The sequence below is a fragment of the Heterodontus francisci genome, unplaced genomic scaffold, assembly GCF_036365525.1.
Source record: "Heterodontus francisci isolate sHetFra1 unplaced genomic scaffold, sHetFra1.hap1 HAP1_SCAFFOLD_222, whole genome shotgun sequence".
In the NCBI taxonomy this organism is placed as follows: Eukaryota; Metazoa; Chordata; class Chondrichthyes; order Heterodontiformes; family Heterodontidae; genus Heterodontus; species Heterodontus francisci.
Window position 1 is genome coordinate 1,777,370 of NW_027141699.1, and position 20,122 is coordinate 1,797,491.

Genomic DNA, 20,122 nt, shown 5'->3' on the forward strand with positions numbered 1-20,122 from the left:
AATGCAGATAAGAGAAGCAAAGAGAGAGCATGAAAAGAGACTAGCAGCTAGCATGAAAGGAAATCCTAAAGTTTTTGATAGGCATTTAAATAGTTAAAAGGGTAGTACAAGGAGCAATAGGGATGATTTGGAACCATAAAGGGGATTTACACATGGAGTCAGAGGCCGTAGCTCAGCTAATAAATGAACACTTTGCATCTGTCTTTACCAAGGAAGAAGGTATGGATTTTGTTCCTTTATTAGCAAAGGTATAGAATATAAGAGCAGCGCGGTTATGCTGAAACTACATAAATCATTTGTTAGGGCACAACCTGAGTACTGTGTGCAGTCCTGGCTTTCTCATTTCAGAAAGGATGTAATTGATCTGCAGAGGGTTCAGAGAAGATTTACAAGGATGTTGCCAGGACTGGAAACATGCAGCTATGAGGGAAGTCTGGAGAGGCTGGTGTTGTTCTCCTTGGAATAGAGAAGGCTGAGGGGAGATTTGATTAGAATGTAAAAAATTGTGAGGTGCCAGGTTAGAGTGGAGGGGAAGTATCTTTTCACCTTTGCAGAGAGGTCAGTGACGAGGGACACAGGTTTAAAGTGATTGGTAGAAATGTTATAGGGTAGATGAGGAATGTTTTTGTTTTCACCCAGTGGGTGGTGGGGAGCTGGAAATCGGTGCATGGAAGTGTAGGTGAGGAATAAACTTTCAAATCATTTAAAAGGGATCTGGATATACACCTCAATTGCCATACTCTGCAGGGCTATGGATCAAATGCCGGAAGGGGGGATTAGGGTGGGTGGATAATTTTTCATGTTAACACTTACACAGACATAATTCGGGACAAAATTACTATTCACATGGACAAATGTGAGTCAATAAAGGAAAGTCAGCATGGATTTCCGAAGGGAAAAATCATGTTCAAGTAACTAGCTGGATTGGAGGAGGTAACAGGGATGGTTGATGAGGGCAATGCTGTTGATGTGATGTACATGGACTTTCAAAAGGCATTTGATACAGTGCCACACAACAGAACTGTGAACAAAACTGTTGCTCATGGAATAAAAGGTACAGTATCAACATAGATACGAAATTGGCCGAGTGACATGAAACAAAGTGGAGTGGTTAATGGCTGTTTTTTCGTGTTGGAGGAAGGTTTGTAGTGGAGTTCCCCAGGGATCAGTGTTGGGAGCCTTGCTTTTCCTGATATAAATTAATGACCTAGACCTTGGTGTAAAGGGCGCAATTTCAAAGTTTGCAGATGATACGAAACATGGAAGCATTGTCAAGTGTGAGGAGAATAGTGTAGAATTTCAAAAGGACAAAGACAAGTTGTTGGAATGGGAAGACAGGTGGCAGATGCAGTTCGACGCAGAGAAATGTGAAGAGGTTCGTTTTGGTAGGAAGAACATGGCGAGACAATATCGAATAAATGTTACAATTCTAAAGGGGCTGCAGGAGCAGAGGGACCTCGGTGTATATGTGCATGAGTCATTGAAGGTGGAAGGAGAGGTTGAGAGAGTGGTTAATAAAGCATATAGTATCTTGGGCTTTATTAATAGGGCATATAGTACAAGAACAAGGAAGTAATGTTGAACTTGATAAGACCGTAGTTCAGCCTCAGCTGGAGTATTGCCTTCAGTTCTGGGTCCCATACTTGAGGAATGACATGAGGGCATTAGAGAGAGTTCAGAAAAGATTCATGAGAATGGCTCCAGAGATGCAGGATTCCAGGAATGAAAATAGATTGGAGAAGTTAGGAAGCTCTTTTCCTTGCAGAAGTGAAGGCTGAGAGGTGATTGGATCGAGTATTCAAAATCATGAGGGGGTTGAACAGGGCAGGTAGAGAGAAACTGTTCCCACTCGTGAAAGCATCAAGAACGAGAGGGCACAGATTTAAACTAATGGGTAAACGAAGCAAAGACGACATGAGGAGAAGCTTTTTTCTCGCATTGTGTGGTCATGGTCTGGAATGCACTGCCTGAGAGTGTGGTGGAGGCAGATTCAATTGAAGCTGAATAGACTGTTATATGGGAAGGAAGAATGTGCAGGGCTCACCGGAGAAGGCAGAGAACGGCAGTGAATTGCTCATTTGGAGACTCAATTCAGACAAGATGGGCTGAATGGTTTCTTCTGTGCTGTAATAACTCTCTGATTGCTTTCTTAAAGGATGATGACCAAGGGGACGCTGCGATGGGGCGTCTCAGATTGGTGTATTTTGGGGACTGGCTGATTCATGGTGAGAAAGGAAAGTTGTCCGATGGGAACCGGAATCTTAGCAAAGACTCGGGTTCAGAAGAAGGGTCACTGACCCGAAGCGTTAACTCTGCTTCTCTTTCCACAGATGCTGCCAGACCTGCTGAGTGACTCCAGCATTTCTTGTTTTTGTCTCTGACAGTCTGTCTGGGTCGAAAGCATACACGGACTTTTAAAAGGTGGATCGCACATGACTAAACTAATTAATCTTTGTTTGATGAAGTAACACATAACAGAGAAGGCTGATGAAGTGAATGCAGTGGATGTTGTCTACAAGGATTGTAAGAAAGTTGTTGATGAAATACCACACAAAAAGTTGGTTAACAAAATTGAAGCTCAAAGAGTAGCATCCAATTGAATCAAATATTGTCTAAAGGACACAAAAGACCGAGTCAAGGGAAATGGTTATTTTTCAGACTGGAGGATGGTAGACAGGGATGTTCTCCAAGAGACAATGCGAGGACCACCGTTTCTGTTTTTATTTGCTACATATAAATGACTTGTAGCTTGGAAGACAGAGTAGAATTTCATTTTTTCCGATGATTCCAATCTTGGAGGAGTGGCAAACAGTGTGGATGATACAAACTGCCTGAAACAGGTAATAGATAGGCTAGTAGAATCGACAGAGCAATGGCGGTTGGAATTGAATACAGAGGAGTATGAGGTGTTGGATTTTGGCTTAAGGAATGGGAAGGAAATATATATGTAATGGCACAGTTCTAAATATTGTGCAGGAGCAGAGGGACCTGCGGCTCCATAGGCATTGATCTTTGAAGGAGGCAGGACATATTTGGAGAGTGTTCAGCAAAACATATCAGATCAAAGAACAAAGAACAAAGAAAATTACAGCACAGGAACAGGCCCTTCGGCCCTCCAAGCCTGCGCAGATCCAGATCCTCTATCTATACCTGTCGCCTATTTTCGAAGGGTCTGTACCTCTTTGTTTCCTGCCCATTCATGTATCTGTCTAGATACATCTTAAAAGACGCTATCGTGCCCGCGTCTACCACCTCCGCTGGCAAGGCATTCCAGGCACCCACCACCCTCTGCATAAAGAACTTTCCAGGCATATCTCCCCCAAACTTTTCCCCTCTCACTTTGAACTCGTGACCCCTAGTAATTGAATTCCCCACTCTGGGAAAAAGCTTCTTGCTATCCACCCTGTCTATACCTCTCATGATTTTGTACACCTCAATCAGGACCCCCCTCAACCTCCGTCTTTCTAATGAAAATAATCCTAATCTACTCAACCTCTCTTCATAGCTAGCGCCCTCCATACCAGGCAACATCCTGGTGAACCTAAACAAGAAATGCTGGATTCACTCAGCAGGTCTGGCAGCATCTGTGGAAAGAGAAGCAGAGTTAACGTTTCGGGTCAGTGACCCTTCTTCGGAAGTTCCGAAGAAGGGTCACTGACCCGAAACGTTAACTCTGCTTCTCTTTCCACAGATGCTGCCAGACCTGCTGAGTGAATCCAGCATTTCTTGTTTTTGTTTCAGATTTCCAGCATCCGCAGTATTTTGCTTTTATCCTGGTGAACCTCCTCTGCACCCTCTCCAAAGCATCTACATCATTTTGGTAATGTGGCGACCAGAACTGCATGCAGTATTCCAAATGTGGCCGAACCAATGTCCTATACAACTGTAACATGAAATGCCAACTCTCATACTCAATACCCCGTCCGATGAAGGAAAGCGTGCCGTATGCCTTCTTGACCACTCTTTTGACCTGCGTTGCCACCTTCAGGGAACAATGGACCTGAACACCCAAATCTCTCTGTACATCAATTTTCTCCAGGACTTTTCCATTTATTGTATAGTCCACTCTTGAATTGGATCTTCCAAAATGCATCACCTCGTATTTGCCCGGATTGAAGTCCATCTGCCATTTCTCTGCCCAACTCTCGAATCTATCTCTATTCTTCTGTATTCTCAGACAGTCCCCTTCACTATCTGCTCCTCCAACAATATTTGTGTCGTCTGCAAACTTGCCATTCAAACTACCTATATATCCTCCAAATCATTTATGTATCTCACAAACAACAGTGCTCCCAGCACGGATCCCTGTGGAACACCACTGGTCACACGTCTCCTTTTTGAGAAACTCCCTTCCAATGCTACTCTCTGTCTCCTGTTGCCCAGCCAGTTCTTTATCCATCTAGCTAGTACGCCGTGGACCCCATGCGACTTTAGTTTCCCCATCAGCCTACCATGGGGTACCTTATCATCGCCTTACTGAAGTCCATGTATATGACATCTACAGACCTTCCCTCATCAATCAACTTTGTCACTTCCTCAAAGAATTCTATTAAGTTGGTAAGACATGACCTTCCCTGCACAAAACCATGTTGCCTATCACTGATAAGCTCATTTTCTTCCAAATGGGAATGGATCCTATCCCTCAGTATCTTCTCCAGCATCTTCCCTACCACTGACTTCAGGCTCACCGGTCTATAATTACCTGGATTAACCCTGCTACCCTTCTTAAACAAGGTGACAACATTAGCAATTCTCCAGTCCTCCGGGACCTCACCCGTGTTTAAGAATGCTGCAAAGATATCTGTTAAGGCCCCAGCTATTTCCTCTCTCGCTTCCCTCAGTAACCTGGGATAGATCCCATCCGGACCTGGGGACTTGTCCACCTTAATGCCTTTTAGAATACCCAACACTTCCTCCCTCCTTATGCCGACTTGACCTAGAGTAATCAAACATCAGTCCCTAACCTCAATATCCGTCATGTCACTCTCCTCGGTGAATACCGATGCAAAGTACTCGTTTAGAATCTCACCCATTTTCTCTGACTCCACGCATAATTTTCCTCCTTTGTCCTTGAGTTGGCCAATCCTTTCTCTAGTTGCCCTCTTGTTCCTTATATGTGAATAAAAGGCTTTGGGATTTTCCTTAACCCTGTTTGCTAAAGATATTTCATACCCCTTTTCGCCCTCTTAATCGTGGTCTTCTTCATTAGAGACAAAGGTACAAAAGCAGGGAAGTTGTGATGAAACTGTGTAAGGCTTTGGTAGGCCCCAACCAGAGAACTGTGTCCAGTTCTGGTCACCACACTTTGGGAAGGATGTGAAGGTCCTTGAGAGGATGCAGAGGAGATTTCCCAGAATGGTTCCGTGGATGGAGGGTTTTAGTTACAAGGTTAGTTTGGAGAAACTGGAGTTGTTCTCCATCGAGTAAAGGAGACTGAGAGAGGTTTTATCGATGTGTACAAGATTATGATCGGCTTCGATAAGATAAACAAGGAAATACTGTTCTCATTAACTGATGACACACGGACTAGGGGAAACAGATGGAAGGTTTTGGCTAAGGGATGCACAGGGAATAAGATTAAGAACTGTTTTTACACAGTGGATGGTAATGAGCTGGAACTCATTGCCCATGAGGGTGGTGGAAGCCGCGACAGTCACTGATTTCAAAAGGAAACTGGATGGGCATCTGAAGGAAATGAACTTGCAGAGATAGAGGTACTGAGCAGGGGAGTGGGACTGAATGGACTGTTCCACTGACAGCTGGAATGGAGGGGCCGAATTGCCTCCTTCTGTGTCGTAAATGACACTATGACTCCATTAATTTCTGCAATGCTATGTTGGATATGTCAACTGCTCCTGCCTGGCATGGTCGGGACACATTGAAGTTCAATGAAACTATGACCTTAACAGCCACTGGCAGCTTCATCCTCATCCTACTGTGAGGCTCCAGGTCGTGTTGCAGGAGGTGACACAGCTCTGTGACCACCTCCTTATTGAATCAGAGTTGCCTCACACACGGCTCCTGGGTTAGGTATAGGTAGGAAAAGTGCTCTTGGAAATTCCCGGGGTGGGTTGGGCAGAGCCCCTTTCTCCTCCATCTTTACAGAGTTTTCCCTCTCTGCAGTCTCCGCTCCATTTGTTGGTCATGTTACAGACGCAGAGACACTGTAACTACAGTCCTCATACCTCGCCCAGAGTTGGTTTACCAAATCCTCTGTCCTCCCTGACTGTCTGCAGCAGCTCACAACACAACCTCACGAAAACCATCCAAAGCACCTCCACTAGCTTTGCAATTGCAGAAGTAGATCAAAAGCTCCTTACCCATAAGCTGGGTGCCTGGTCCTTTTATATAACACTAGAGGGGCTTCCTCATGCTGCGAACGCATGCTCAGCTGAGAGTGACTAACACAGGCGGTCAGTGGGCATGTGCAGACCACGTTTCAAAGACGGACATCAAAGCTGCTGGAATGGCTGATTGACATTACTTCAAACCCGTCCTCACACAACCAGCACATGCTTGGGGAACCGGCACTGGAGCCCTGTCCAGCATGGAGCATTGGACGTGACTAGCAGCTCAGCTCGTACCATTTTATGGATCCAGGCTTCCATGGCGTTGTTCCCAGTGGTGCTGTCGAGCTGCAATTAATGGCCATTAGAAGGTACAAGGAGAAAGACCATACAACCATACTGATTCGTAGCAGAAGTACATTCAGACCCTCGAGCTCCACCACTTAATATAATCTTGGGTGATCTGTTTGTGGTTCGAATTCCACATGCCCACCTACCCCTGATAACGATTGATTCCCTTGCCTTGCCAGAATCTATCTACCCTCACCTTATATTCAATGACCCCGCCTCCCCCATCTTCTGAGGCAAATAATTCCAAAGTCACAAAGTCGCTCTTAGGTAAAACGTTCTTCTCATACATGTCCTGAAAGTGCGACCCCTAATTTTAACAATGGGCCTTTTCAAACAATTATTTTTAAAGGGAAATTAAAGAAGAGACTTCAAGGCAAATGATTTGTAGGAATATGGGAATGGGCAGAGGGATGGGACTAATTGGAGGGTGAAACTATGAAGTGATTGAAACACAAGAATGAGAATATTAAAATTGAGGTGCTGCCAGACCGGGACATAATGTCGATCAGTGATCACAAGGTTGATGGGTGATAGGGATTTGGTGTGAGTTAGGATACAGACAGCAAAGTTCTGGATGGGCTGTCGTTTACGGAGGTTTATTACTGGGAGGGTGACAAGGGTAGAATTGGAATAGTCAAGTGTGGATTTAACAAAGGCACGGATGAGGTTTTATGCAACAGATGGGCTGAGGCAGAGGTGGAGACACGTGATATTGCAAACGTGGTGGTCGGCAGTGTTGGTGATGAATATGGAGATGATCTCAGCTCAAGTACAAATTGAACACAGTCTGGTTCAGCATCAAACATTGGCCAGTGAGGTGTAAATGGTTCACAGATAGGGGGCAGAATTCCTTATGGAGGCCAATAACACTAGCTCTACTCTTCTCAAAATTAAAATTGCAAGAATATTATTTCTGTGAAGCAGGTTTTTTATATCTCTTTCCAGGGAATAGAGACTTACCAGGGACAGCAACAGCAGCAAAGATGAAAGAGTCAATTGCAAGATCTCTAATAAATTTCGCAATGGTTGATCGAGCTAATATCTGAAGATAGTGATTTGGCAGGAATAACAAATGCAGCAACGAGGGCAGATTAAATGACAAGAACAGTAATGCATTTAAACATGTTTTGTAGAATTAATAGCTGGAAAGAGAAACTTGCCAGCGACACCAAAAATAGTGAGGATGGGATAGTAAATTTATTGAATAATCTTCCATGCCAAACAGATCCTACTGACTAATGAGTGCAAAACATAATTTTCAGAAAGAATGTCAAACTGCCAGATGTTGTAACATTCCAATCTAGTTTTCTCAGACTCTGACCTATTACTGTAACATTGCAGTCTAGTGTTCTCAGATTCTGACACAATGTTGTAAAATTCCAATCTATTGTTCTCATATTCTGATCTATCCTCTTCCTCTCTCTGGAGCCGTTGATCACTGTTAGTGCCGAGGGTAACACATTGAAAGGAGTCCTTGTATTAGTAGAAGAGGGAGACCCTCCAGTGACACAGTTCGGATCCATGGAGACTGACATTAATTACCGTCACTGAACAAACAGGCTCAGTTAATCCCTTTTAATCCAATACTTCTTTCACCACCACAAAGTAGAACATTTAAGCGGTCTGACTGGGATGTATGAGGGTTAGTGAGGGAAGGAATGGTGGAAATAGTAGAGGTACTGGACAGAATCTTGCTATACGCTTTGGATATGGGAGTGATGACAGACGACTGGAGGGTTGTAAATGATATACCTTGTTTACAAAAAGGAGTGATTGGGTAAACGCTGTATAGGCCAGTCAATCTGACGTCTGTGGTGAGGCTATTTCACCAGTACAGAAATATCTGTAGTTTGCAAAAGCATAGCATAATAAATTTCAAGCAGCAACAATATGCTAATGTAAAATCCTGTCTGGCAAACTTCAACAAGAACTTACCCCAAGGTGCTTTACAGCAGTATTATGAAACAACATATGTCACTGAAACACAAAGGGAGATATTAGGTTAGGTGACCAAAAGCTTGGTCAAAAGGCAGGTTTTAAAGGAGTTTTCTAAACGTTAAAAGCGAGGTGGACTGCTGGAGCTGAGTAGGGAGGATATTCCAGAGCTCAGGGCTGAGGCAACTGCAGGTGTGGCCACCAATGCTGGAGCAATTAAAATCAGGAATGGACAAGAGCCCAGAATTAGAAGAGCACAGATATCTCGGAGGGTTGTGCGGCTGGGGTACATGACAGAGACAGGGAGGGCTGAGACCATGGAGGAATTTGAAAACATTGTTGAGAATTTTAAAATCAAGACATTGCTTGGCAGTGAGCTGATGTAGCACAGTGATTAGGAAATGGGACTTGTGAGTTAAGACACAGGCAGCAGAGTTTTAGATGACCTCCAGTTTACAGATAGTCGAATATGGGAGAACAAGCTAGAATTGTGGCAGCACAGTGGCGCAGTGGTTAACACTGCAACCTCACAGCTCCAGCAGCCTGACTTCGTTTCTGTGTACTGCCTGTGCGGTGTTTGCAAGTTATCCCTGCGAAGGCGTGGGTTTCTACTGGGTGCTCCAGTTTCTTCCCACAGCCATAGACTTGCAAGTTGATAGATAAGTTGTTAATTGCCCCTCGTATAGGTAGGTAGTAGGGGAAGGTTGGGATGTGATAAGGAATATGGGATTAATGTAGGATTAGTATAATTGGGTGGTTGATGGTGGGCCAAAGGGCCGGTTTCAGTTCCGTGTCTCTCTATGACTAGTCTAGGCTACAGGTAATGAAATTATGAATGAGAGTTTCAGCCACAGATGAACTGAGACAGGGGTGTAGTTGGGCAATGTTACTGAGGTGGACATAGGTAGCCATAATGACGACATGCATATGAGTTTGGATGCTCATGGTGTGAGCAAATGACACTGAATCACAAAATTGTTACAGCACAGAAGGCGGCCATTCAGTCCATCGTGTCTGCACTGGCTCTCCAAAACAGCAATACATCTAGTACCATTCCCCTGTCTTCTCTCTGTCCACTGTTCTTTTTCAGATAGCTATCCAATTTCGTCCTGAATTTTCGTCTTGAATCCGCCTCCACCATACTCTCATGCTGTGCATTCAAGACCTTAATCACTTGCCGTGTGAAAAAGTTTTCCTCATGTAACTTCTGTTTCTTTTGCCAATTACTTTAATTCTTTGCCCTCTCGTTTTCGATCCTTTTGGAGTGGGAACAGTTTTTCCCTATCCACTTGCCCAGACACCTCATAATTTTGAATATTGTTTTCAACTCTCCTCTCAGCATTCTCTTCTGCAAGGAAAATATTCCAACTTCACCAGTCTATCTTCATAACTGATATTCTTCATCTCTGGAACCATTCTTGTGAATGTTTTTACACACTTTCCAATGTCTACATGTTACCTAAAGTGTAACACCCAGGAGTACACATCATACTACAGCTGAGGCCTTATACAAATTCAAAATAATCTCCTTGCTCTTATATTCCATGCTCCTGTTAATAAAGCCCAGGAAACTGTATGCTTCATTAAGGACTCTCTCAAACTGTCCTGCTACCTTCAATGACCTATGCACATATACACCTAGGTAACTCTCTTTCTGTGCCACCTTTAGGGCTGTATCCTTTCTTCTCTATTTTCCTTGTTCTTTCTACCAAAATTAATCAATTTACATTACGGAATTTCATCTGCCACCTGTCTGCCCATTCCACCAAATTGTCTATGTCCTTTTGAAGTTCTACACTATCCTCTTCACAGTTCACAATGATCCCATGTTTCGTATCATCCACAAACTTTGAAATCGGGCCCTGTACGCCAAGGTCTAGGCCAGTAAAAATGTCAGAAACAGAAAGGATCCCAACACTAATACATGGGGAACTCCACTACAAACATTAAATAAAAACAAAAAGTGCAGGCAATACCCAGCAGGTCTGGCAGCATCTGTGGAGACAGAAGCAGAGTTAACGTTTCAGATCTGTGACCTTTCATCCGAATTGGCAAAGATTAGAAATGTAATAGGTTTTAAGCAAGTAAAGCAGGGGTGGAGAGAAAAAGAACAAAAGGCAAGGAGGTGACAGAACCGAGGATCAGAAAGATTAACTGACAAGGAGGTCATGGGGCAAAGGCAAACATAGCGTTCTAATGGTGTTGTGAAAGGTAAAGCATTCATGCACAGAGGATGTTAAATGACGAAATAATGAACAGCCCTAGCCAAAATCAGCAACATAAAACACCCAAGTTAAGGCCGGCACATACAAAAAAAATTATAAAACACAATAAAACAAAATAATAATTTAAAAAAACCAGTAATGCTCTGAAATTATTAAACTTAATGTTCAGTCCGGAAGGCTGTAGAGTAACTAATTGAACAATGAGGTACTGTTCCTCGAGCTGGCCTTGATGTTCACTGGAACACCGCAGCAGACTAAACGCAGATTGGGTGATCACTTTGTGGAACTCCTCCCCTCAATCCAAAAGCATGACCCGAAGTTTCCACTCGCTTGTCATTTCAACACCCTCCATCTCCCACCCCCGCTCTAATGCCCACATTTCTGTCCTTGTATTTCCCTTCACTCCCGCATTACTATCTTGAAACCTATTGCATTTCTAACCTTTTCAAGTTCTGATGAAAGGACACAGACCTGAAACATTAATTTCGCTTCTCTCTCCACAGATGATTGTCAGACCTGCTATTTCCAGCACTTTCTGTTTTTATTTCAGATTCCCATCACTCGCAGTATTTTGCTATTATTCCACTAAAAACATTTATCCAGCCCGAAAACCATCCATTAATTACTACTGTCTGTTTCCTGTCACGCAACCAAATTAGTTTCATGTTGCTAAAGAACAAAGAAAACTACAGCACAGGAACAGGCCCTTCGGCCCTCAAAGCCTGCGCCCATCCAGATCCTCTATCTAAACATGTCGCCTATTTTCTAAGGGTCTGTATCTCTTTGCTTCCTGCGCATTCATGTATCTGTCTAGATACATCTTAAAAGAACCTATTGTGCCCGCGTCTACCACCTCCGCTGGCAACGCGTTCCAGGCACCCACCACCCTCTGCGTAAAGAACTTTCCACGCATATCCCCCCTAAACTTTTCCCCTCTCACTTTGAACTCGTGACCCCTAGTAATTGAATCCCCCACTCTGGGAAAAAGCTTCTTGCTATCCACCCTGTCTATCCCTCTCATGATTTTGTACACCTCAAGCAGGTCCCCCCTCAACCTCCGTCTTTCTAATGAAAATAATCCTAATCTTCTCAACCTCTCTTCATAGCTAGCGCCCTCCATACCAGGCAACATCCTGGTGAACCTCCTCTGCACCCTTTACAAAACATCTACATCCTTTTGGTAATGTGGCGACCAGAGCTGCATGCAGTATTCCAAATGTGGCCGAACCAAAGTCTTATAAAACTGTAACATGATCTGCCAACCCTTGTACACAATACCCCGTCCGATTAACTTTTTATTCGATGAACTATGACTTTTTTCATAAGTCTGTTGTGTGGCACGTTATCAAATGCCTTTTGGAGGTTTATTTACGCCACATCAACAGCATTGCCTTCATCAAGCATCCTTTTACCTCTTCAAAAAATTCCAGCAAGTCAGTTAACCACCATTTTCTCTTAATGAATCCGTGCTGGTTTTCATTAAAAAAAAACCACATTTATCTGTATGCCTGTTATTTTTCTCCAGAATGTAACACCAAGGTTGCAAACAGACTGTCTAAATCTCCGTCTGTTACCAGTGAGAAGGATGGAATCAACAGCAATGGAATAGAGTTGGAGGGCGGTGTGAAAACAATGGCTTCAGTCTTTCCACTATTTAATTGTAGGAAATTTCTGCTCATCCAGTACTCGATGTCGGATAAGCAGTCTAACAACAGTGTTGGAGTGGAGAGAGGTGATGGTGAGGTAAACTTGATGGAGTTCTTTGATAAAACAATGCAGAGGGTTGAGCAGCAGCTCACAACACAACGTCCAGAAAACCATCCACTGCACCTCCACAAACTTTACAATCCAGAAGTAAGTCAAAAGCCCCTCACCTGTTCGTTAGATGCCTGGTCCTTTGAATAACACTCAAGGGGGTTCCTGGTGCTGCTGAATGTATGTTCAGCTGAGAGTGACTAGCACAGGCGGTCAGTGGACATGCACAGACTAAGTTTCAAAGACGTGCATCAAATCTGCTGGAATGGTACAGTGACGTCACATTCAAACCCCTCGTCATATGAGCAGCACATACATGGTCCGACTGCCCTTGAGGCCTGTCCAGCATGGGGTACTGTGCTGACCACACTATCTCCCTGCCCAGCATGGGGCACTGAGCTGGCCACACTAGATCCTTGCCCAGCATGGTGCTCTGTGCTGACCACACCAGAGCCCTGCCCAGCATGGGGCACTGTGCAGCCCACACTGGAGCCCTGCCCAGCATGGTGCAGTGTGCTGACCACTCTAAAAGTGGTGGAAAATGCAGATCACACTAACAGCACATACATGGAAAGATTGAGCTGGTACCCTGCCCAGCATGGGTCACTGTGCTGGCCACATTAGAGCTCAGTCCAGCATCGGGAACTGTGAAGACCTCACCAGAGCCCTGGCCAGCATGGTGCACAGTGCTGACCACACTAGAGACCTGCCCAGCATGTAGCACTATGCTGGCCACAATTGAAGTGCCAGCTGTGTGACTCACATAATGTTATGGATCCCAGGTTCCTTACCATCAGCAACAGTGGTGCTGTAGGATCGAAAACCGTGGCCAGGGACAGATACAGAGGGAACCAAACACTTCAAAAGCTGAACTGAAAAATGATTGAAATGATTTGCAGGAATGGGGAATGGGCAGGGGATTGGTACTAATTGGAGGGGTCAGGACATGGAGGGATTTAGACGTAAGACTGAGGATAATACAATAAAGGTGCTACCAGACCGAGAGCCAATGTAGATCAGTGAGCACAAGGGTGATGAGTGAATTGGATTTGGTGTGAGTTAGGATCCAGGCAGCAGAGTTCTGGATGGGCTGTGGTTTATGGAGGTTTATAACTGGGAAAGTGACCAGGATAGAATTGTAATAGTCAAGTGTGGATTTAACAAAGGCACAGATCAGGGTTTAAGCAACAAGTGGGCTGTGGCAGAGGCGGATACAACTGATATTACAGTGATGGTTGTCGGCAGGGTTGGTGATGGAGAGAATATTGCGATGAGCTCAGCTCAGGTATAAATAGAAAACAGAGGTTGTAGACTCCCTTCCCGTGTCAGCATTCCAAAGGGATCGTTCCCTCTGTGACACCCTGGTCCACTCCTCCATCGCCCTCACCACCTCGCCCCTTCCAATGGCACCTTCCCCTGCAATCGCAGGAGTTGTAATACCTGCCCTTTCTCCTCACTATCCCAGGCCCCAAGCACTCCTTACAGGGGAAGCAACGATTTACTTGTACTTCTTTCAATGTAGTATACTGTATTCGCTGCTTACAACGTGGTCTCCTCTATATTGGGGAGACCAAACGCAGACTTGGTGGCTGCTTTGCAGAACACCTCCGCTCCGTCTGAAAGCATGACCCAGAGCTGGCCATTTCAACACTCCCGCCTGCTCTCATGCTCACATCTCTGTCCTCGGATTACTGCAGTGTTGCAGTGAATATCAACGCAAGCTCGAGGAACAGCATCTCATTTGCCAATGAGGTACACGACAGCCTGCTGGAGTTCAATAATTTCAGAGCATGACGGTCTCCCCATTTTACTTTTATTTTTAGTTCTTTTTTCTTTTCTATATGTTTTTTGTGCTTATTTTATTTTATCTTACTGTGTTCAGTTTGCCTACCATTAGCTGTGGCTGTAGTTTTCAGTTAGTTTTCAGTCCGTTAACACACAATGTGTCCTAATGCATTGTCTTTCAACAGACCATTAACATACTGTTTGCCTTTGCTCCATGACCTTCTGGTCGGTTACTCTCTTGACCTAGTCCTATCTACTCCTTCTTCCTTGTAATTGCTTGCCTCACGCCTGCTTTACTTGCTTAAAACCTTTCACATTTCTCATGTCTGCCAGTTGTGAAGAAGGGTCACTGACCGAAAACGTTAACTCTGCTTCTCCATCAACAGACGCTTCCAGAACTGCTGAGTATTTCCAGAATATCTTGTTTTTATTTCAGATTTCCAGCATCTGCAGCATTTTGCTTTTATGTCATGAGATTCATGCTTGCTGCCATGCAGGATCAGACTGCTGCCATCATGGCTGTGGATATTCGTGTTCAAAGGGATTTGCAGGCTGTCACACCAGTCCAGCAATCTGTGATTCAGTAGATTACTAGGATTGCTGAGGTGTCGCCCCGTGGGAGTGGCAGTGCCTCCGTGGAGCATGAACCTGCTGCACTCTCTCAGGATGACAATATTTGTTCCTCCTTCACTGCCACTCCACCACTGTCATTGTTCTTACCCATCAGCCGACCCAGGCTGCTACTGCCCATGTCGAGGTGGTGCAGTCCGAATTCGAGCCCTCAAGACCCTGACCTGCTGGAGGACGTCCTACAAGGCCATCTGCAGTCTCCCCCAGTGAAAGGCAGCAGACTTCCACCAGCCACGCGGGAGCCAATTGGGAAAAACTGGGTAGAAACACGAGGCAGGTCGAGGGAACCCACAAGACAGGCGCTAAGGGAATAGACAAGGGTGAACAGTTCAGTTTTGTTTGTATATTTGGATGTGTTGTTGGATAAAGATGTTAATGCAAAGGTTTGTGTGGGTGGTTTTTATTGCAAGATGGTGACCAGCAGAACGCTGTGATGGGGTATCTCAGATGGGTGTAATGGTGGAGAATGGACGATCTAGGAAAGGGAAGTTCTCCTATAGGAACCGAAATCTTATCAGACACTCTCTGACAGTCTGTCTGGGTCGAAGGTACCAGGAAATATCCTCCCTGCCTCCTCCTCCTCCTGACGTAACCTCCGCATTCCTGGTGCCAATGCCTGTGTCCTCATGATGGTGATGATATGAAGGGTGCAGCAGAAGAACATGAACAAGGACACCTGCCCCGGTGCATATTAGAGGGCTCCCCGAGTGGTTCAAACATCGGAAACATTGCTTCATCACACCAATGGTCTGTTCCACAATGTTCCTGGTGACTCCATTGCTCACGTTACACACGGGTTATTTTCATTTGGTTGGTTGGCATCCGTGATGGGGTTGAATTTCTTGGGGTAGAATCATGAGGCATGTTAAAAGGGAGGTCGCCATTGTCTCAGAGGAGCTACATTATGTTTCTCCGCAGAGTCCCGATGGACGTGGGAATGTCTGATTACTTCAGCATTAAGGTATCGTGGCTTCTGCCAGGATAGTGAACATTCACCAACATGATGTACTGGGCATGCTCACACACCAACTAAAAATTAATGGAGTGAGAGTTCTTTCAGTTCATGTACCTCTCCCCGTTGACATGGGGGCCTGCAGAGCCACCGACACCATCAGGAATACCGCTATCCTGACAAATCCACGAGATTCCTTATCCTGCTTCTCCCTGCGGAGGGAGAAAATGATGTATTCACCTCGCTGGAATAGATGGCCTCTCTCACCCAGCGGACACATCAATGGACAACACACAGTCTTCACGACGACAGGCCAGAGCGTCCAACATCAGTGGTGGGAAAGTTTTTAGAACCAATAATCAAGAGGGAAAATAACAGTCATTTTGAGAGGTTTGAGTTAAATCAGGATAGCCAGTGTAGATTCACAAAAGGAAAGTCATGCTTGACTAACCTAATTGAAGTTTTTGATGATGTAACAGAGAAGGATGATGAAGGAAATGTGATGGATGTTGTCTATATTGTTTTGAAGAAGGTGTTTGATAAAGTACCACATAAAAGGTTAATTACCAACATTGGATCTCATGGAATGGGAGGGCCAGTGTCCAATTGGATTAAAAAATGGCTTATGTACAGAAAGGTCAATGATGGCTCGGAGCGGCTGCAGGACATTCTGAAAGGGGAGGGTGAGCAGCCAGAGGTCGTGGTCCATATTGGTACTAACGACATAGGCAGGAAGAGAGATGAGGTCCTGCAAATGGAATATAGGAAGTTTGACAGTAGGTTAAAAAGCAGGACCTCTTAGGTTGTAAACTCAGTATCACTCCCTTTGCCACGTGCGAGTGAGGGTAGGAATAGGAGGACTAGGCAAATGAATGCGTGACTGAAGAGATGGTGTAGGCTGGAGGGCTTCAGCTACTTGGATCATTGGGAACTCTTCTGGTGCAGAGGGGACCTGTACAAGAAGGACCTCTAACCCCTCAAATCTCTAATTCTGGGCAATTTCTTATAGATTCCTCATGGAAGACAGACACAAAGTAATAATTTAGCATCTCTGCCATTTCTCTATTCCCCTTTGTAAATTCTCATGACTCTGCATGTAATGGACCCACATTCATATTAGACAAACAAAGAGCAAAGAAGAAAGAACAGTACAGCACAGGAACAGGCCATTCAGCCCTCCAAGCCTGCGCCGATCTCGATGCTTGCCGAAACTAACACCTTCTGCACTTCCGGGGCCTATATCCCTCTATTTCCTTCCTATTCATCTATTTGTCAAGATGTCTCTCAAACGTCGCTATCGTATCTGCTTCCACACACCTCCCCTGGCAGCAAGTTCCAGGCACTCACCACCCTCTGTGCACAAAATTGCCTCTCACATCCCCTCTAAACTTTGCCCCTCGCACCTTAAACATATGTCCCCTAGTAAGTGACTCTGCCACCCTGGGAAAAGCTTCTGACTATCCACTCTGTCCATGCCGCTCATAACTTTGGAAACCTCTATCAAGTCGCCCCTCCAGCTCCGTCATTCCAGTGAAAACAATTCGAGTTTTTCCAACCTTTCCTCAAAGCTAATGCCATGCAGACCAGGCAACATCCTGATAAACCTCCTCTGTACCCTCTTCAAAGCCTCCACGTCCTTCTGGTAGTGCGGCGACCAGAATTGCATGCAATATTCTAAGTGTGGCCTAACTAAGGTTCTGTACAGCTGCAACATAACTTGCCAATTTTTATACTCTATGCCCCGATCAATGGAGGCAAGCATACCGAACGCCTTCTTGACTACCTTATCCACCTGCGTTGCCACTTTCAGTCACCTGTGGACCTGTACGCCCAGATCTTTCTGCCTGTCAGTACTCCGAAGGGTTCTGCCATTTACTGTATACCTCCCACCTGCATTATACCTTCCAAAATGCATTACCTCACATTTGTCCAGATTAAACTCCATCTGCCATTTCTGCGCCCAAGTCTCCAACCGATCTATATCCTGCTGTATCCTCTAACAATCGTCATCATTATCCACAACTCCTTTGTGTGGTCTGCAAACTTACTAATCAGACCAGCTATATTTGCCTCCAAATCATTTATATATACTACAAACAACAAAGGTCCCAGCACCGTTCCCTGCGGAACACCACTAGTCACATCCCTCCATTCAGAAAAACACTCATCCACTGTTACCCTCTGCCTTCTGTGACCGAGCCAGTTCTGTATCCATCTTGCCAGCTCACCTCTGATCCCGTGTGACTTCACCTTTTGCACCAGTCTGCCATGCGGGACCTTGTCCAAGGCTTTACTAAAGTCCATACAGACAACATCCGCCGCCTTTCCCTCATCAATAATGTTCGTCACTTCCTCAAAAAACTCAATCAAATTAGTATGGCACGACCTACCCTTCAGGAAACCATGCTGTCTTTCACTAATCAGTTCGTTTGTTTCCAAATGGGAGTAAATCCTGTCCCGAAGAATCCTCTCTAATAATTTCCCTTCCACTGGCGTAAGGCTCACCGGTGGAAGCTTTTAAAGTCCATTTTATATATTCTGCAGCTAACTTTCGTATTCTATTCTCTCTTTCTTTATTAGTTTCTTCATCTTCCTTTGATGTATTCTAAAATCCTCCCAATCATCAGATTTACAGCTATTTCTGGCAACTTCATAGGCCCTTTCTTTTAATCTGATGCAATCCTTAATCTCCTTTGTTATCCATGGTTGACTGCCTTTACTTTTGGGGTTTTTGTGCTCTGAGGGACAGTATAGATGCTGTAGACTATGTAGCATTTCTTTGAAGACGATCCGTTGCCTATGTACTTTCATACCTTTTAATGTATTTTTCCAATCTACCTCAGCCAGATTCTACCTTATATCTTCACAGTTTCCAAAATTAACACCCTGGCTTCAGATTGAACTGGCTCACTTTCAAATACAATGTAAAATTCTATCATATTATAGTCACTCAATGCTAAAGGTTATTTTACAATAAAGTTGTTAATTATCCCTCATTGTATAATTCTGGACCTAAAATAACCTGTTCTGTAGTCGGTTCCTGAACATGCTGCTCTAGAAAACCATGCCTAACACACTCCATAAACTTGTCCCCCATAGCATTAGTTCTCATTAGTTTTAGCCAGTCTATATGAAGATAAAATTTACCCATGGTTACCGTATTACCCATGATACATGATTTTCTATTCTACAGATTAATGTCATGCCCCACACTACAACTAATGTATGGTGCCCTATAATCAACTCCTACCAATATTTGCTGCCCTTTGATGCCCTTTGCTGCTTTTAGGCCACCCAAACAGATTCCACATTTTGTTCTTCAGATCTGAGATCCTCCCTCACTAATGTACTGATCCCATGCCTTATTATTAGTACAACACCAACTCATTTGCCTTTTTGCCTGTCCTCTGTAAATGTCGAATATGCTTGAATATTGCGTTCTCAGTCTTGGTCACCCGTTATGGCAATTGGAACATACCAAGTTCCCTCTATTTGAGCCTTTCAATCATCTACCTAGTTGCGGATGCTGCGTGCATTCAGGTAGAGTGCCCTGAACGTTGTCTTCATGACATTTTCCATTCTAAGTCTATTTGAAGCTTACATTTGTTTTGCCTGCCTTCTAATGTCACGTGTTACTTTTCTGCTCCTGTTACCAGCTTTAATTTCTTACAATTTGATTCTTCCTTCCAATTTAAGAAGGAAACTGGATGGACGTTTGAAGAAAGTGAACCTGCAGGGCTACGGGGATTGAACGGGCGAGTGGGACTGAACAAATTGCTCCACAGAGAGCTGACACAGTCTCGATGGGAAGAATGGACTCCTTCTGCGTGGTAAATTACTCTGTCTATCACTATCTCTGATTATATGATGGTGGCGCCTGCTTCTGCCTGGAAAGATCCAGATACACAGAATTTCAATGAAACTGTTACATTAACTGCCACAGACAGCTACGACCTCACCTTGGTGTCAGGATCCAGGTCGTGTTGCAGGAGGTGACACAGCTCTGTGACCACCTCCTTATTAAATCAGAGTTCCCTCACACTCTAGTCCTGGGTTAGGTGTACGTAGGAGAAGTGTTTCTGGTAAACTGAGGGTGGGCATGGCAGAACCCGCTCCTCCTCCCTCTTTTTAGAGCTTCCCCTCTCTGCAGCCTCTGCTCCTTTTGTTGGTCATGTTGCAGAGACAGAGACACTATAACTCCA